General features: G+C 40.7%; 1 pseudogene; it reads left to right on the top strand.

Moving 5' to 3' along the window:
- The first annotated feature begins 16,383 nt into the window (after positions 1-16,383).
- On the top strand, positions 16,384-17,966 carry LOC146688200 (uncharacterized; annotated as a pseudogene).
- The last annotated feature ends 690 nt before the right edge of the window (positions 17,967-18,656 follow it).

Below are 18,656 nucleotides of genomic sequence, written 5' to 3'. Positions count from 1 at the left end.
CAAACTATCATTGATGAAGTCATGGTGCTATCTTTCTGTCTTGTAAAATATCATGCACAAATGTCCACACTAACTTTTCCATTTTTAATGGGGACACAGTAGCTATGACATTAAGGGAACAGAGGTTCTGAAATGCATTATATTTTACTGGAAAATGAAGTACTTACCTCTCAGAGGTAAGTACTTCATTTAATTAAATTTGTTGTTATTTAAATTGCTTAGCAATTTAATTAACAACTTTTAAATACATTCTTTTTCATAGTATAATCTTCACGTGCTTCATCTGAAGCACACTTTCTGTGTACTCACTACCTAATTTAAAGCCAAAGTATTCACTCACTTTCTCTGTACTGTTTCGCTAGCTTAGCCTAGCTCGTAGCCGACTCGTTAGCACCATGGCTACTTCACCTGTCCCTCCTGCACTTTATTTGTGTCAGATGTTTAGTTACTCCTCGGCCTCCTTTAGCAATAATGATATCTGTAACAAATGTAACATATTTGCAGCTCTTGAGGCCAGGATTACTGAATTGGAGACTTGGCTTCGCACCCTTCATTCACCCATAGCTAGCCAGGCCCCTGTAGCTGGTGCAGCCGAAGATAGCGTAGGCCCCGCTAGATTTTCCCCGGCAGACCCCAAGCAGCTGGGGAAAGAGGGCGGCTGGGTGACGGTGAGGAGGAAGCATAGTCCTAAACAGAAGCCCTAGGTACACCACCAACCCGTTCATGTGTCTAACCGTTTTTCCCCACTCGGGGAACCCGCCGGGGGTCAAAACTCTGGTAATTGGTGATTCTGTTCTCAGACATGTGAAGCTAGAGACACCGGCAACCATAGTCAATTGTCTTCCAGGGGCCAGAGCAGGCGACATTGATGGAAATTTAAAACTGCTGGCTAAGGGTAAACGTAAATTCAGTAAAATCATAATTCACGTCGGCAGTAATGACACCCGGTTACGCCAATCGGAGGTCACTAAAATCAATATTGAATCGGTGTGCAACTTTGCCAAAACAATGTCGGACTCTGTAGTTTTCTCTGGTCCCCTCCCCAATCAGACCAGGAGTGACATGTTTAGCCGCATGTTCTCCTTAAATTGCTGGCTGTCTGAGTGGTGTCCCAGAAACGATGTGGGCTTCATAGATAATTGGCAAACCTTCTGGAGGAAACCTGGTCTTGTTAGGAGAGACGGCAACCATCCCACTTTGGATGGAGCAGCTCTCATTTCTAGAAATATGGACAAATTTATTAAACCCCCCAAAATATGACTATCCAGAGTTGGGACCAGGAAGCAGAGTTGCAGTCTTACACGCCTCTCTCCTCCTGCTACCCCCCCAAAAACCCATCTCCATAGAGACTCTGTCAGCTTCCAAAAAGACAAAAAACAAACTAAAAACCAGCAACAAACAACTTAAACATAAACAATTACAAAGAAAGAACAATACAGTATCTACATCTGAACCAAAGAGTAAAACAGTGAAATGTGGATTATTAAATATTAGGTCTCTCTCCTCCAAGTCTCTGTTAGTACATGACTTAATAATTGATCAACAAATTGATTTACTCTGCCTTACAGAAACCTGGTTGCAGCAGGATGATTATGTTAGTTTAAATGAATCAACACCCCCGAGTCATTCTAACTACCAGAAATCTCGAAGCACAGGCCGGGGGGGCGGTGTGGCAGCAATTTTTCACACCAGCCTATTAATTAATGAAAGACCAAGACAGACTTTTAATTCATTTGAAAGCCTGATGCTTAACATTGTCCACCGCAGCTGTGAAACTCAGAAACCAGTCTTACTTGTTATCATCTATCGTCCACCCGGGCCTTACACAGAGTTTCTGTCTGATTTCTCAGACTTTATATCTAATTTAGTTCTGAGCTCAGATAAAATAATTATTGTGGGTGATTTTAACATCCATGTAGATGCTAAAAATGACAGCCTCAACATGGCATTTAATCTGTTATTAGACTCAATTGGTTTCTCTCAAAATGTAAAAGAACCCACCCACCACTTTAATCACACTCTAGATCTTGTTTTAACATATGGCATAGAAACTGAACATTTAACAGTGTTTCCTGAAAACCCTCTCCTGTCTGATCATTTCCTGATAACATTTACATTTACAATAATTGATTATACAGCGGTGGAGAGTAGACTTTATCACAGTAGATGTCTTTCTGAAAGCACTGTAACTAAGTTTAAGAATATAATCCACCCACTGTTATCATCTTCAATGCCCTGTACCAACACAGAGTAGAGCAGCTATCTGAACGCTACCCCAACAGAGGTCAATTATCTTGTTAATAATTTCACCTCCTCACTACATACGACTCTGGATACTGTAGCTCCTGTGAAAACTAAGGTTTCAGATCAGAAGTACCTGACTCCGTGGTATAATTCTGAAACACGTACCCTAAAGCAGATGACTCGTAATCTGGAGAGGAAATGGCGTGTCACAAATTTAGAGGATCATCATTTTGCCTGGAGAAATAGTTTGCTGCTTTATAAGAAAGCCCTCCGCAAAGCCAGAACATCTTACTATTCATCACTGATTGAAGAAAATAAGAACAACCCCAGGTTTCTCTTCAGCACTGTAGCCAGGCTGACAAAAAATCAGAGCTCTTTTGAGCCAACCATCCCTTTAACGTTAACTAGTAATGACTTCATGAACTTCTTCACAAATAAAATTTTTATCATTAGAGAAAAAATTACCAATAATCATCCGACAGATGTAATATTATCTACAGCTACTCTTAGTACCATTGATGTTAAGTTAGACTCTTTTTCTCTAATTGATCTTTCTGAGTTAACTTCAATAATTACTTCCTCCAAATCATCAACGTGTCTTTTAGACCCCATTCCTACAAAACTGCTCAAAGAAGTCCTTCCATTAATTCATTCTTCGATCTTAAATATGATCAACCTATCTCTAATGATCAGCTATGTACCACAGGCCTTCAAGCTAGCTGTAGTTAAACCTTTACTCAAAAAGCCATCTCTAGACCCAGCAGTCTTAGCTAATTATAGGCCAATCTCCAACCTTCCTTTCATATCAAAAATCCTTGAAAGAGTAGTTGTCAAACAGCTAACAGATCATCTGCAGAGGAATGGTTTATTTGAAGAGTTTCAGTCAGGTTTCAGAGCTCAGCACAGCACAGAAACAGCTTTAGTGAAGGTTACAAATGATCTTCTTATGGCCTCTGACAGTGGACTCATCTCTGTGCTTGTCCTGCTAGACCTTAGTGCAGCATTCGATACTGTTGACCATAATATCCTATTAGAGCGATTAGAACATGCTGTAGGTATTACAGGTACTGCACTGCAGTGGTTTGTATCATATCTATCTAATAGACTCCAATTTGTGCATGTAAATGGAGAGTCCTCTTCACACACTGAGGTTAATTATGGAGTTCCTCAGGGTTCAGTGCTAGGACCAATTCTGTTTAGATTATACATGCTTCCCTTAGGCAGCATCATTAGAAGACATAGCATACATTTTCACTGCTATGCAGATGACAACCAGCTTTATCTATCCATGAAGCCAGATAACACACACCAATTAGTTAAACTGCAGGAATGTCTTAAAGACATAAAGACCTGGATGGCCGCTAACTTTCTGCTTCTTAATTCAGATAAAACTGAGGTTATTGTACTCGGCCCTGAAAAGCTTAGAAATATGGTATCTAACCAGATTCTTACTCTGGATAGCATTACCTTGGCCTCCAGTAACGCTGTGAGGAACCTTGGAGTCATTTTTTGACCAGGATATTAGAGGTGGGAATCACCATACACCCCACGATACGATATTATCACAATACTTAACTCACGATATGATATTATTGCGATTTTTTTTTAATATATATATTTTTGCAATATTCTGGGTATTGCAATACGATATTTTGTGATTTATCACATATTTTTTCTACTGCAGATTTTGTCCATAAAGGTAAACTTTATCAATATTCATTTTATCTAATAATAAAGTCTCACACTCAGTCTTTCTCTCATGTCAGTCAGTTTTATTGCTGACAAAGTGAACGGTTTGTATAACAGTCTAGTAACCAACTTAGCTGAACGTAACTATCTGGTACAATTATAGCTTAAAACAAAATATAATTTTACATTAAATAAAAAAGTTTTAAATTTAAATAAAATAAAACATTTCTTAAATTAAAATAAGTAAACTGTCCTGTTTGTTGCTGCCCTAAAAAGTTAAACACATTTGGACAGTGAAGCAATGTCAGCATTCTTGCTCAGAAAAAGGAGCTGATCAACATGCTCTGAAGTCAGAGTGCTCCGTTTTGCTGTGACGATGTCTCCAGCGGTTGAGAAGACTCTTTCAGCCGAGACACTAGTACCTGGGATACAAAGGTATCTTTTTGCCAGTGTGGCCAGGAAAGGATAGACTTCCTCATGGGATTTCCACCAGCTTAGTGGGTCTTTTGTGAGTGCCAGTGACGTGACCTCCTGGTATCTTTTCACCTCCTCCTCAGCTGTGGCAGATAATGATTTTGGTGGGGCTCCAACATCACCATAAGTCTGACCAAGCAAGTCTGTTAACCCACAAGACTTCCTCATCTTGGCTGGTATGAGAGGGGGTCTGGGATTTTGTTCAGTCTCGTCAGGTTTCTCATGATGTTCATGGGCTTCTGGCTCACAGATGGGCTGCTGCCTCTTTTCTTCCTGTAGAAAACCCACACACATACAGAGAGGGAGAAAATAAATATTTCATGTCTTTTAGTATGCAGTAATATGTTAGCAAATTATAATTAATGTATTTAATTGTTAAATAGAATATTACCAATATGACAAAAATATCACCGATCTACTAATATTGTAAGTAAGTAATTTAAATTATAACACCAGAATGTTTGCTTACCTGAAGGCTTATAGCCTCAGCAACCACTCTGGCATAGGTTTCCTGTCTTTCCTCCAGTGACAGGAACGGCAGGGTTTTAAAGCGTGGGTCGAGAGCTGATGCTGTGTAGAGGGTGTTCCTCTCGACTGTGCTGGCATATCTCTTCTTAAGATCTTGACTGATACTTTGCTTGATGTTTCTGACCAGCGCTGTGTCACCAATGTTGTCTTGGGTGTCGTGCAACAGCTGTGCTAGCAGCGGTGCTACGAGAGACAGAGTAGGATTATTTTCCTCAGACATCACAGTAGTCGCGACTTGCATTGACTTCAAGGCCCGGACAATTTCTTCAGTGTTCCCAATATCCGTCTCGTTTAGAGTAAAGATATCTGTGCTACTCTTTCTGACTTCGGGAGACAGCAGCGCTGCACAAATCGCAGGTTGTTGTTCAAGGAAACGCTGGAGCATGTCATAAGCACTGTTCCATCTCGTGCAGACGTCGGTCTTGAGCTTGTGAGTCGGGAGCTGTAACATTTTCTGTTTTTGCTCCAGAGCGTGGTTTGCCACTGTGCTTCTATTGAAAAACCCAGTTATGCGCCGCACTCTTCCCAAGACCCTGGCTACTGCAGGCAGGTTTAAGGCTCGTTGTGATGCCAGATTGAGCGTATGGGCGAAACACTTCACATGCAGGTATCCCGCTAGCTGAGTGGCAATTGTCATATTAGAAGCATTGTCGGTGACAACCACCAGATTTTTGTCGGCAATCCCCCATTCCTGTGCTGCATTTTGCAGGAGATTTGCAATGTTCGCTCTGGTGTGACTTTCATGTAATGTTCGAGTTTGGAGAACGTAAGACAGCAGTTGCCAGTCTGCTGTGAGATAATGAGCTGTTATAGTCACATATGAATCCACAGCCCGCGAGGTCCATGCGTCGCAAGTTAATGCAACCCTTTCTGCTGTGCTCAAACTTTCCTCAACTTTACGCTTCACATCTATGTAGAGATTGGGTACGGCTGTGTCCGCGAAAAAACTTCGTGATGGTATCACATACCTGGGTTCCAGCGTCTTGATCATGTAAGAAAAGCCCTCGTTTTCCACAATGTTGTAAGGACGCAGGTTTTTGCAGATGAAGTACGTGATAGATTGTGTTATTTTCTTAGCTCGCTCTGAATTGGGAGATAGCTTTGCTAAGCTAAGAGTGTCCAGCGTTGGTTGATTTTTCAGTGGAGCTGATTCAGAGCTAGCTTTCCCATCCGCGGTTAATGCTATATTTGGATGGTGTCGTGTAAGATGGGCCCTCATGTTCGTAGTATTCCCAGAGTACTTTATTTTCATACGACACACCTTGCAAATCCCGTGTGTCATATCCATCTCATTTGTTCCATCCTTGTTAAAAAATCCAAAGTACGTCCAGACATTTGATTTAAACGCAGATGGCGCTTTCCTGATCTCTTTTTCTTCCTCCATCTTTGTTTGATCTATTTTCCCATGTGCCGACCTAACCTCTGCTGACCTCACTAGAGAAAAAGCTCAACCACACCATCTGGTGGACTGGAAGTTTTTGGAACAAAATATCGATATCTGCTGTCCCTGTATCGATACATTATTAGCAAACAAAATATCGCGATACTACGCAGTATCGATTTTTTCCCCCACCTCTACAGGATATGTCCTTCAACGCACATATTAAACAAATATGTAAGACTGCGTTCTTCCATCTGCGCAACATCTCTAAAATTAGAAATATCCTGTCTCAGAGTGACGCTGAAAAACTAGTTCATGCATTTATTACTTCCAGGCTGGACTACTGTAATTCATTATTATCAGGATGTCCAAAAAACTCGCTGAAAAACCTTTAGCTAATCCAAAATGCTGCAGCAAGAGTCCTGACAGGGACTAGAAAGAGAGAGCATATTTCTCCTGTTTTGGCTTCTCTTCATTGGCTTCCTGTTAAGTCCAGGATTGAATTCAAAATCCTGCTCCTCACATACAAGGTCTTAAATAATCAGGCCCCATCTTATCTTAATGACCTTGTAGTACCATATCACCCTATTAGAGCACTTCGCTCTCGCTCTGCAGGCCTACTTGTTGTTCCTAGAGTATTTAAAAGTAGAATGGGAGGGAGAGCCTTCAGTTTTCAGGCCCCTCTTCTGTGGAACCAGCTTCCAGTTTGGATTCGGGAGACAGACACTATCTCTACTTTTAAGATTAGGCTTAAAACTTTCCTTTTTGCTAAAGCATATAGTTAGGGCTGGACCAGGTGACCCTGAATCCTCCCTTAGTTATGCTGCAATAGACATAGGCTGCCGGGGGATTCCCATGATGCATTGAGTTTTTCCTTTCCAGTCACCTTTCTCACTCACTATGTATTAACAGACCTCTCTGCATTGAATCATATCTGTTATTAACCTCTGTCTCTCTTCCACAGCATGTCTTTTATCCTGTCTTCCCTCTGTCACCCCAACCGGTCACAGCAGATGGCCCCGCCCCTCCCTGAGCCTGGTTCTGCCGGAGGTTTCTTCCTGTTAAAAGGGAGTTTTTCCTTCCCACTGTTGCCAAAGTGCTTGCTCATAGGGGGTCATATGATTGTTGGGTTTTTCTCTGTATCTATGAAGTGCCTTGAGGTGACTTTTGTTGTGATTTGGCGCTATATAAATAAAATTGAATTGAATTGAAATTCAGATGATTTTATAATTTATACCCTCAGTGCATCTACTAAGAGGCTGAGAGGTAGCACTGGCTGCTGCCAGTATTTTTCAGGTTGTGGTTGTTATATTCAGGTCTGGTCCTTTACATTAATTTTGTAATCGTTTCTAAAATTGTTGCAGTGTCATATCACTTGCACTACTATCATATCACTTGCACTACTATCATTTTCATGGGTTTGTTGTCATTGGTGTTGTTATACACATTTTTATTTTAAAGATTCAGTCTGTCATAGATTAATGTGTAATTACGTCCTGTGAAATTGATGCACTCTCATCAACTTAGAATAAATCCGGGTGTCATGGTGCAGTGAGTGGACACGTTTGGTGGCTGCTCCCTACAATCAGGAATAGAAAACACTGAAAACTCGTTAACAGACAACTCAACTGAGTAAGGCGAACGTAGTTGGTGAGGAATAAGGCAAAAGGAGGCCAAAATGCCAAGGGGACAGGACAAAGCCGCAAAAACAAATGCCAACAATACAACAGGACAAGATTGCATGAGTCCCGACAGTATAATTAGCGCTGCAGATGCTGCAGGTGGTTATTTATGATGACCATCATAGAGCTGACAGGAAATGATGGCGTCCTGCTCAGATGGCGGTGATGACGGAGGTGCAAACAGATGGTTTTGGTGCAAACGGTGTTTACAGGAAGTCACACAGATGATCTCCACCACAGCTACGTGAACGACACACAGCGGGCGTTGCCATGCAGATGGAGCAGAGAGAAGGATTTAAAGGGACGGGGTGAGATAAAAAGGAAGCGAGGAAGGAAACGGAGAGCAAGGCGAAGCTGTGATGCAAGAGGTGGAAAGGAGGAAGATGAGAGAGGAGCAGCAGCACAAAGACAGAGGAAGAGATCTGTGTCAGGAAGACGTGCAGCCGGGTTTGTCGGAGAGATTCACGGCGCTCTGACTCAGCACTTTGGTCCGCTCACCGCAGCTTTTATGAGGTTCGTCTTGTTAGTTTTGGTGCTGAGTCGTTCCACTCGCCTGTTTTTGTCTCATTATTTTCTCACTGCTCTGCTGAAACTGAAGCTGATGTTTTGGACGTCTCATTGAAACCGAAGCACGCAGAAACCTCTGCAGCCTGAAGCTGGCACACCTGCCGGAGGCTGAGCTGCAGCTTCTGCTCTCAGAGGCGTTCCTGCAGAGCTGAAGGAGTTTCAGCTCCTCAGACTTCTGCTGAAAAGTAACAGATTCCCTCCGGGGAGAAGAAGGGATGAGGGAAGAGGAAGTTTAGCAGTTTATATAACTCCATGTGAAGACAGAAAATGGAGAAGCAGCTGCAGAATACTAAAAAAGGACAGCAGGAGGAGGAGGCAGGTAGAGAGCCAGGTAACTGAAAACATCCGTGTGGTTTAAAATCCAAACAGAACTTGTCTAGTTGTAATAAATAAGAGTTATGACAATATGTGAAAGAACTACCAATTAGAGGATCTATCTCAGCTGTCATAGAACAAATAGCAGGATACATCCTGGACTGGTTGCCACGCTAAAGCTCTCCCTCCTCACACACACTAACAAACACACACACACTTTCTCTTGTTTCTCTTGCTCTCTTATTCGCTCTTTCCCAGTTTCCCAAGTCTTCGGGATACCTTGGTGGTTTTAAGTAAGTATTGCACTTACCTTACAGCCTTACTGTCAAACATTGAATTGGGTTGTTTCCTTCCCTGTGTGAACACCATGCATGTCCACTATATAATTGTATTTTATCGACACCATCCAACTCGTACCCCTCATATTTCATTCTATGAAGTATGAGGAGAATATTTCTATGATCCATCTTTGTTTTGGCTGTTGGCCTTCCTGCACCAGCGTTGGTGTCTTTCAGGGCCCCTTTCTACTTCTGCTGTCTTCATCGTCTAGTCGTTACCTTAAAACAACAGTATATATGAGTAACCTGCTCTCTACCTCTACTGTATGTGTGTGTGAGTGCCTCCAGCCTCCCTTAAAATACCCAAATTAGATATAAAAATGTGACAAACCTGCTGTTTTTCAGACCACATGTAGCTGTACTCATGTGTCAGGTTTAAGTAGTACAATTACTTTTTTATGTCTACTTTCTACATTTGTGAACTGGTCATAACTTACACTTTCATTACATACTTTGAGTTTGTAAACATTCAGATAGCATAATTGGAATACACTGAGTCCAATTGATGGCAGCAAAGGGTGTTAGTCCATCCCACAAGGAGACAAAGGCAGGGTACACCCTCAGCAGGCTGCCAATTTATCACAGGGCTAGCAATATATATATGTCACGTAAAACCCATTAGATTGCTTAAATAATTTTTTAATACATCTAAAAGCTTTCTTTCCAAACCTGAGCTGTTTCAGATGCTTTTTGAAATTCTGAGCTCTCTGATCTCAGTGTAAGCTGTCTGTGCCCTCAGTGGAGCTACATCTTGAAAGTACTTCTACTTCTTGTCTTCCCCGAATGTTGACCACCTGTCCAAGAGTACTGAAGATCTGAGGTCACACATCCTGGTGACAACAGCGTGCCCACCCCAGAAGACAGAGGCCCATGATTTAGTCCCGTCCACCAAAGCTCTTGTGTGCCTTGAGTTAAGTTTTTGTCACTCTCTGCGTCGCCTTCCTCTGGTGCTAAGTCCATTTTATTAAGTAGTAATGTGATTACTGCACATTTGAGAGAAACAGGGAAAATACCAGGCTGTAGCAAGCTGTTGATAATATTTACTAAATGAGTTGCAAAACAATGAGATACAGGTTTAAATAGTTTTGTTTTGATGGGGTGAAGTAGAGAGGTGCAAGACTTTAACTGATGCTTAATTTCTTACAGATCTTTAAAATCTACAGGTGAGAATGTGGACATTTAGCTTGTGGCAGTAGTTTGATCAGAATGTGATGCAGTACTAGATAAATAACTGTGAGAAGCTAAGATACTACTATTCAACCTATAAGTTAATATTTTGTATTTTCCAGAATTATATTTTTAAAAACATTATAAGGTTAACCAGCAACACTGAGAAAGCAAGAACAACACTCAGTTGAATTATGACAGTGACTCACAAACTTATTTTAAAGGCGACAACTAGGTTAAAAAAGAAGGACCAATGCTTACAGTTCTAGAGGTCATGGCACAAAGTCCACAAATCTAAGTTTATTGTCAGGCTGCGAGTCACACATGTGAAGGAAAAAGGCAACACAAACAACTCAGTCAAGGGGAAGTTAAAAGTTGGAGCAAAGATGGATTCATTCACCAAGAAAGTGAAGAAAAGTAAATCTCAGAAACAAACAAACAAAAAAACATCACTGCCAACAAGAGAAGTTACAAAGAGCTCCCACGATCAGTTTCTTAACTGCTTATCTATTGGAGCCTATGTGTTTAACCACTGTTACAGAGTGAGAGGGTACATCCTGCTCATGCTGAAAGTCCGTCACCAAAAATAATAATATGCTCTCACATCCACACATACATCAATCATTTCACATAAAACATAAATGTGTTTGTAAAAATGTTAAACATATACAGATATCTCTAACTATAATATTGCCATGACTGAATACTGAATGTCCCAAAAGCCCACAGTAAGACTCTACTTCAACTAATAAATCACTAAGATAACATAAGAAGGAAATTCAATATGTCCACAGGATCTGCTGTGTGAAAACAGCAAGCTGTAAATGAATAATAAGAGAAACCCTCAAAACTTCAGAAAGAAAATTGGAAAGTTTTACAGGAACCTCACATATAATTAACACAAATGTTAATTCAACATCTACAGAGATGGGTCACAAGTCTCTATTCTGCTGTTGATCCTGTGAAATCAGAGTCATCCTCAGTAATGATCCTGACACTCTGCTATCAGGAAATGCAATTACCATATTTCCCGGACTACAAAGCGCACCTGAATATTAGCCGCACAAGCTAAAATCAGGGGAAAATCCTGTTTTGTACATACATTAGCCGCACCTGACCAAAAGCCGCAGGTGTTTCAATGTTGACTCATCATATGTAAGAGAATATGCACAAAGTGAATTGTCAGGAAAGAGATGGCTGTTTGGAGACACACCCCTTTTATTAATATTTTGAAAATCAAGTTATGGGTACATATTTGCACATGTGCTGTGCTTCATAAATGAGTAACAAATGTAGTACATAACAGTAACCTACAGCACACCAGAAAAATAGATTCAGACTACCTTTTAGGCTCAGGTGCAGTGACACGGCTTTAACAAGAAGAAAAGTCAGTCATTCACCACCATCTTCCTGCGTACTAAAAGCACCAAAGTCCTCTTCTCCAGTGTCGGAAACGAACAGGATCAGGATGGCTTCGTCATCCACTCTCAGCTTCTTTCCTTCGTTGTCACTTTCAAAACCAAAGAAATCCTCATTGTCATTGTCAGTGTCGGAGTCGAACACCCTCTGAAGGGTGTGTGAGTCTTTCTCTTTGTTTTCCTATTGCCCATTATTGTGTGGATGCCCCAAAGGCATCCACACTATTGAGTTCCTGTTTCTCTTTAAACTTTATTCTTATAGTTGCTCCGCGTTTTTCGGCACTTAACTACTCCCTCAGTTTTCAGCCGATTTTCTCCGTTCAAACTCTAAACTGTTCTGCTATTTCTGCTAATTCCAGCTATATCTTTTGGTGTTTATTACTATTATACTTTTTAAAATATTACACTTTTTTTCCTTTTTTTTGTCCCATTGAAATGAATGGAAAACTTCCACAATTCTGCTAAAACTTGCTTGTCTTTGAAACTTAACTACTTCCTCATACTTTCACCTAGAAACTCCATTCAAACTTTTAAACGTTCTCAAATGATTGGGCTGTTCCTGTGTGATTCAGCTTTTTCATATCTGTTACCGTTTTCATTTAATGCCTCTTTAAGTTTTCAGTTGCAGTTTTGTGATTTTTCAGAAAATACATGCGTTGCTATGGTTGCTATGCAATTAACTCACAGTGAGTACTGGTGCGTTCTGAATTTTCTCTTCATGTCTGAACAACTTCTTGCTACTCGTTCAATTTCCACTCAAGCCCCACAAATTATACATCAAAACGTAGGTATTTTTGCTGGCTTTAAGACAGTGTCACTATAATTATTGTGCGAGTTACGATTTTTTCACAATTTGCCTCGAAGTGACACAAGGTCTAAAAACTCCCCATTCAAAGTCTATGGGGAGGTTGTGAAACTCAGAGCTGAAATACTGAAACTGAAGGCATTTTCAAATCGTCATATCTCCTTAACGAAGCGAAGTTAAGACATGAGGCTTGTCCCCGTATATCTTCAGACACTCCTGACGCTCACAATTCAAGAATTATTTTCTCACCTATTACCATTCTGAGATGAGTTAGACTTGTTTGAGGGTAGGAAATCTGTCCTCCTCTCAGTTTTCAAACTCCGAAAATGAAGCCGTTTCTTCTCTCGTCATATCTCCGCGATGAAGTTACAAAGAGCTATGAAAATCACAGTCAAAGTTCACCAAAGTCCGCTGATCCACCCAGTACAAGAATTATGCTTCTATGCCACCTATTTTTTGAGTTACACGACGTTTTGTAACTCCAAAAAAAGGCGTTTTTTGCCTCTCACCGCGATCTAATTCTGACTGCTCATCACCCTGCTTTCCAGGCACCCGGTTTCTTTCCCAGTGTCGCAGTTAGTAATGACACGGGTCTGAAGCCCAAAGGTCGTGGGTTCAATTCCACCTTGTCCACATGTTTTTTTTTCAGTACAAATTAATACACTATCACGGACAAGTAATAAATATTGATAATTTATTACAATTCTGCAAAGTTTTATGATTTTACCAGCTTTTCTAATATGGACCTCAGATTCTTGTTAACAGTCCATGGCAGAAATACATACAAGTACACAGCCTGATGAAGCAGACAGAAGCACTACCTCTGATTGGTTCAGCATTTTCACCTCTATCAGCACAAATCTCAGCCTCTTCTGCTGTTTTCATTAGAATATTAAGCTTTTCCAGAAATTCTGCTGATTGAACTCTTTTCAGCAAAATTTTCTGTTTTTTCTGCTGTTTTCAGCAAAAACCTCTTTTCAGCAGAATTCTGCTGATTGAACTCTTTTCAGCAGAAATTCTGCTGATTGAACTCTTTTCAACAAAATTGTCAGTTTTTTCTGCTGTTTTCAGAAAAAAACTCTTTTCAGCAGAAATTCTGCTAATTGAACTCTTTTCAGCAGAATTTTCACCTCTTTTCTGCAGAAATTCTGCTTATTCACCTCTTTTCTGCAAAATTTGCAGCCTTTTCACCTTTTACCAGCACAATTCTCAGCAGATTCTGCTCATTTCAGCACAATTGTCAATCTCTCCACCTCTTCTTTGAGAGAATGAGTTTGGCTCAGTGAGCTAAATAACTGCCCTTAGACCAGAAGGGCCAGGTTCGAATCCTGCTCAGGGCAATCTTTTTTTTTTTTTTTTTTTTTTTTTTTTTTTTTTTTTTTTTTTTGTTTCAACTTTTTCAGCTTTTTTCAGCAGACATCTTCAGCGTTAAGGCATCCACACAGCATTTTCGCAGGAAATGCAAATTTTTCTAGTTATTGCTTGCTATTATTTTGTATAATGGGGTAGGTCTTGATAAACATTCTGCTTCTACCTACTCCCTTTCAGACTTAAAACATTTATTTACACCATCACCGGTCTGTGTCTAATACTGACTTCAATGATCTTGTTTTTATTTTTATAATCTATCGACCTGCTTGCCAACCAAACATGATTTTAAATCAGCCATGATCACTGTTGTAACACTAGAAAACATGACTAACATGATGACTTACCGAACTTGCCAGCCATGCTTGGGTTGTAATTGCTTCTGTCAATGTTCAGTCTACACAGTGTTTTGTAGCCAACAGAAGTGGAGCAAGAAGTGAAAGGCAAAGACTGTGCTGCAGCTTTTCCTTTGAAAGATTCTACAGTCATAGATTTGGGACTGAACTTGGATTCAACGCACTCACGGCCCAGAATAGTGTTTCCAGTAGCACTCTTTCCAGTTCCAGTCTTCCCCACCATCACAATCCTCATCTCATCATCATTTGTCCTGCCAGAATCTGTGTAGAAAGATCAGAAAGAATACATGGCAGGAATATATATTGTACTTATTATACATATACCTGATCATGCACTGGGTTTGGGGTTGGTATTTTAGGTTACAAATGTTCTGGTAGATGGTCAAAAGTTAATTCAACATCTACAGAGATGGGTCACAAGTCTCTATTCTGCTGTTGATCCTGTGAAATCAGAGTCATCCTCAGTAATGACCCTGACACTCTGCTATCAGGAAATGCAATTAATCCTTTTTTATTTCTTTCTGGTCGATATAATCACAAATGGCTTGTAAATATCACACTTATGAACCGTGTACCTATAATGTTACAGTGGATAACATATTTAATAGCAGGAATCTTAATGGACATTCAAAAGTTATGACCTCTCTTCCACATCTCAGAGCTAAATTCACAAACTGCTGTCTCAGAGACTTGGTTAAATAAGGAGCAGGTTGACATGGTTAGAAAGGAGCACTATGGACAATAGTAATGACCAAAGGAGAACAGTGAGTCTTTCTCTTTGTTTTCCTATTGCCCATTATTATTGCTTGCTATTATTTTTGTTTAATGGGGTAGGTCTTGATAAACATTCTGCTTCTACCTACTCCCTTTTCAGATTTAAAACATTTATTTACACCATCACCGGTCTGTGTCTAATACTGACCTCAATGATCTTGTTTTTATTTTTATAATCTACCGACCTGCTTGCCAACCAAACATGATTTTAAATCAGCTGTAACGGTCTTTTGCATTTGATGTTTGTTGCATTTGATGTTTGTTGCATTTGATATTTGTTAAGCTGTATGTCTGGATTTTGTTCCTTTGCGCCCTCTGGTCGTGAACTGTGTAGGGTACAGCTTTGCTGTTTGGGTCTCCACCCAGCCACTTTTCTTTTGCTAGCGCACATGGTGTCTGCATGCTGCAACTCACAGTTAGCTCCACACATGGAGAAAATATTGTTTAAAGAGTGAAAATAATTGATGAAGAAGATGGAAGATAAGGCAATAAGGCCATAAAGGACTATTTAGCACCTCCTGGATGTCAGCTCACGAGGTTTGTGTATTTTAAATGGTTTATTTTCTGTAATTAAGGATTTTTTTATTGATTGACATTACGTACAAGAGCGCATTTTGATGTGATGTTTTTGTTTTATTGTTTTGTCCGTGAGCAGTTCTCACGGGTTGCCAAGACCAGAATAAACCCTGTTTTATAACTACATCGTGCGTACGTCAATCCTTGAGGGTGCTACAGTGAGAACTCCGCTCTGCACGGGTAGATGAAGGACGCAGCCCCGCAGGAAAGTCAGGTGCCCCGAAAATAAGTGTTGCCTCAGTTAAAGGACTCAATATAATTAACCACAAGAAAGAGAAATAAAAAGGAAAAGGACTGTAAAAATAATTAAGATAAGTTTCCTTTTATAAATGAACAAAGGACTGGAATATTTCTTCTTTTTTCTTTCCTTCTCATTGTTTACATTTCTGCTGTTCAAGTGACTGATATTCATACAGTGTTAAGTTAATGTTGTGATGAGTAACCTGTGCATCGTGCATATGGTGGGCTTCAGCAGTTGCTGTAAGAAACAGTATTACTGGCTTGGACAAGAGATGTAATGTGACTTAAGTATACATGTTAAGTGATGTTTAAGGAGTAATAGTAATTACTGTGCTTTAAAGTTGTAACAGTAAATGAAGATTAATATTCATTTGCTCCTCAACTACCAAATCAAATTTAAGCTGCTGCACCTTTACATTAAGGCTAAGTAAGATACACAAAAAACCCAAACTCTTCCAACAATGGCAGAGTTTGAGGCTGTTACGGCCCTAGCCTCTCTCTCTCTCTCTCCTGAGGGTGCCTGTGTGGGCGTGTCCCACTACCTCCCCTGCCTGAGATGCCACCTTTCCCTCCTGTACAGCTGACTCCCATCAGCAATTAAGGGTATTTAAGCCCAGGGAAAGGTGAGCTCTGGGCCAGAGTGCCAGTAGTGTGGTTACAGCTTGTGAGCTGAGTGGTTGTTGTGTTTGCAGCTAGTGAGCTGCTCTTTCTTTTTGGCTTACGTTTTACTTTATTGACCAACGCCTGAGTTTTGTTTGTTTTCTTAAATGGTGATAGCGGCTTGTCCGTCTCTTTTAGTTAGTATAAATTGAAACTTTAATAAAACTCTTTAATTTAACCCTTTTGCCTCCTTGACTCCTTTTTCTGACCCGGTCACTTTTTGTTACTTCCCCCTCCCCGCCTAGACCCCTCAGGGGAACGTAACAGAGGCTAATCCAGAAGTCAGTGAAAAGGGTGATGTGGAACTACTTTCTGCAGATGAGCAACTACAAGCAGTTGAAGGCACAGCTGATGATTTTTCTACTACCTCACAAAGAGCACGACAGAGCCAACGAGTCCGTACATTGACGGAAAAGGGCAAAGAACTGTACGGTGAGCACATAAAGAAGACTGCACATCGTTTCAGTGTGCGCTATGAGAAGTGGAAGGTTGTCATTAAGAATGCCAAAGGAGCTATAGATGGTCAATGCTCAAAGGATCTGCTACAAGAACATGTTTCCAAGGTTTTGAGTGCTTCTAAGGATGTGAATGCAGCCTATGATGACTTGAGACGTATTGAATCTCCAGATAGTGACACAACACGAAGGATGGATACGTGTGAAGCCATAACAAAGACAATTATCGAATCTGTAGGAAAGTGTCCAAGCCCAAGTAGTGCGGAGGTTAAAAGAGATGAAGAACTTTGGAAGGACGCTGAGTCTTCATCTAAATCCGTAGCCTCAGATGTGAAAAGTCAAAGGGATGAAAAATGGAAGGAGACTGAGTCTATGCCTAAGTTAGAAGCCTCAGACAGGATGAGTGTTAAGTCACACCACACTAAGCTCTCTTCGCATTCGAGGGTTTCCTCTAGACACTCCAGCCGGCTCTCGGCTAAAAGACAAGATGCAGCTGCTGAAGTTGCAGCAAATGAGGCTGCTCTCCAAGTTCTGCTTGAACAAGAAATCCATATGAAGGAAATTGAAAGGCAAGAAGCAGAAATAGCACAAAGACAAAAGGCTCTAGAAGCTAAGCGCAGAGAAGTAGAGCGACTTGAGACTGTAAAAAAGCTGAATGCAGCAAAGGCTCGACAGCGGGTGTATGAACAAAGTGAATGTTCAGATGAAGAAATATACAACCTACTTCACCACAGATCTGATAAAAATGAAGTCAAGTCTGAAAACAATGACCAGCATATGAAACGGTGTTCCTCGCCACGAAATGTGACACCGCACCAAGAGGTGAACACAGAAGATCTGGTCAAAGCATTTGCAGTGTCTCTTTATGCAAGTCGTCTTCCAGTACCAGAGCCAACAATATTCAGTGGCGACCCTATCAGATACAATGATTGGAAAATTTCCTTTCAGACTCTGATTGACAGGAAAAATATACCAACTGAAGAGAAGACTTATTATCTGAGGAAATATGTAAGTGGACCTGCAAGGAAGGCAATAGAAGGCACAGAGTCTGCATACTATGCAGCATGGACAGTTCTCGAAGAGAGGTATGGCAATCCCTTCCTCATAGCAAAGGCCTTCAGAGACAAACTTGACGCATGGCCTAAGATAAGCTCTAAAGGCAGAATGGAACTTCAAGCATTTGCTGACTTCCTTTGCTGCTGTAAGACAGCCATGTTGCAAATGAAGGGGCTTGAAGTGCTCAATGACTGCAATGAAAACCAAAAAAATGCTCGCAAAACTTCCAGATTGGCTTACTTCAAGGTGGAACAGAAAGGTTACAGAAGTGCAAGAAGAGACTCACACCTTTCCAAGCTTCAGCCAATTCGTAGATTTCATCTCACGGGAAGCCAAAATTGCCTGTAATCCCATAACATCTCTCTTTGCTCTGAAGCCAAGCGAAACTGAAGGGGCAAAAACAACAAGGAACAGAGGCAATGGAGCAAAGGTGCTAGCAACTAACTCAAATGAAAGGACTGTTAGTGCTAGTTGTGTGTACTGTGAAAGGTCGAGTCACAGCCTACTTAAGTGTAGAAGGTTCATAAATGAGAGCATTGTTGAGAGACTAAAGTTTGTTCAAG

This window comes from Copadichromis virginalis, linkage group LG18 (genome assembly GCF_057382275.1).
Source record: "Copadichromis virginalis isolate Kocher_CV1m ecotype Utaka linkage group LG18, C_Virginalis_male_GT1.1, whole genome shotgun sequence".
In the NCBI taxonomy this organism is placed as follows: domain Eukaryota; kingdom Metazoa; phylum Chordata; class Actinopteri; order Cichliformes; family Cichlidae; genus Copadichromis; species Copadichromis virginalis.
Note: the sequence above shows the minus strand (reverse complement) of the source record. Positions and strands in the feature narration are given on the sequence as shown.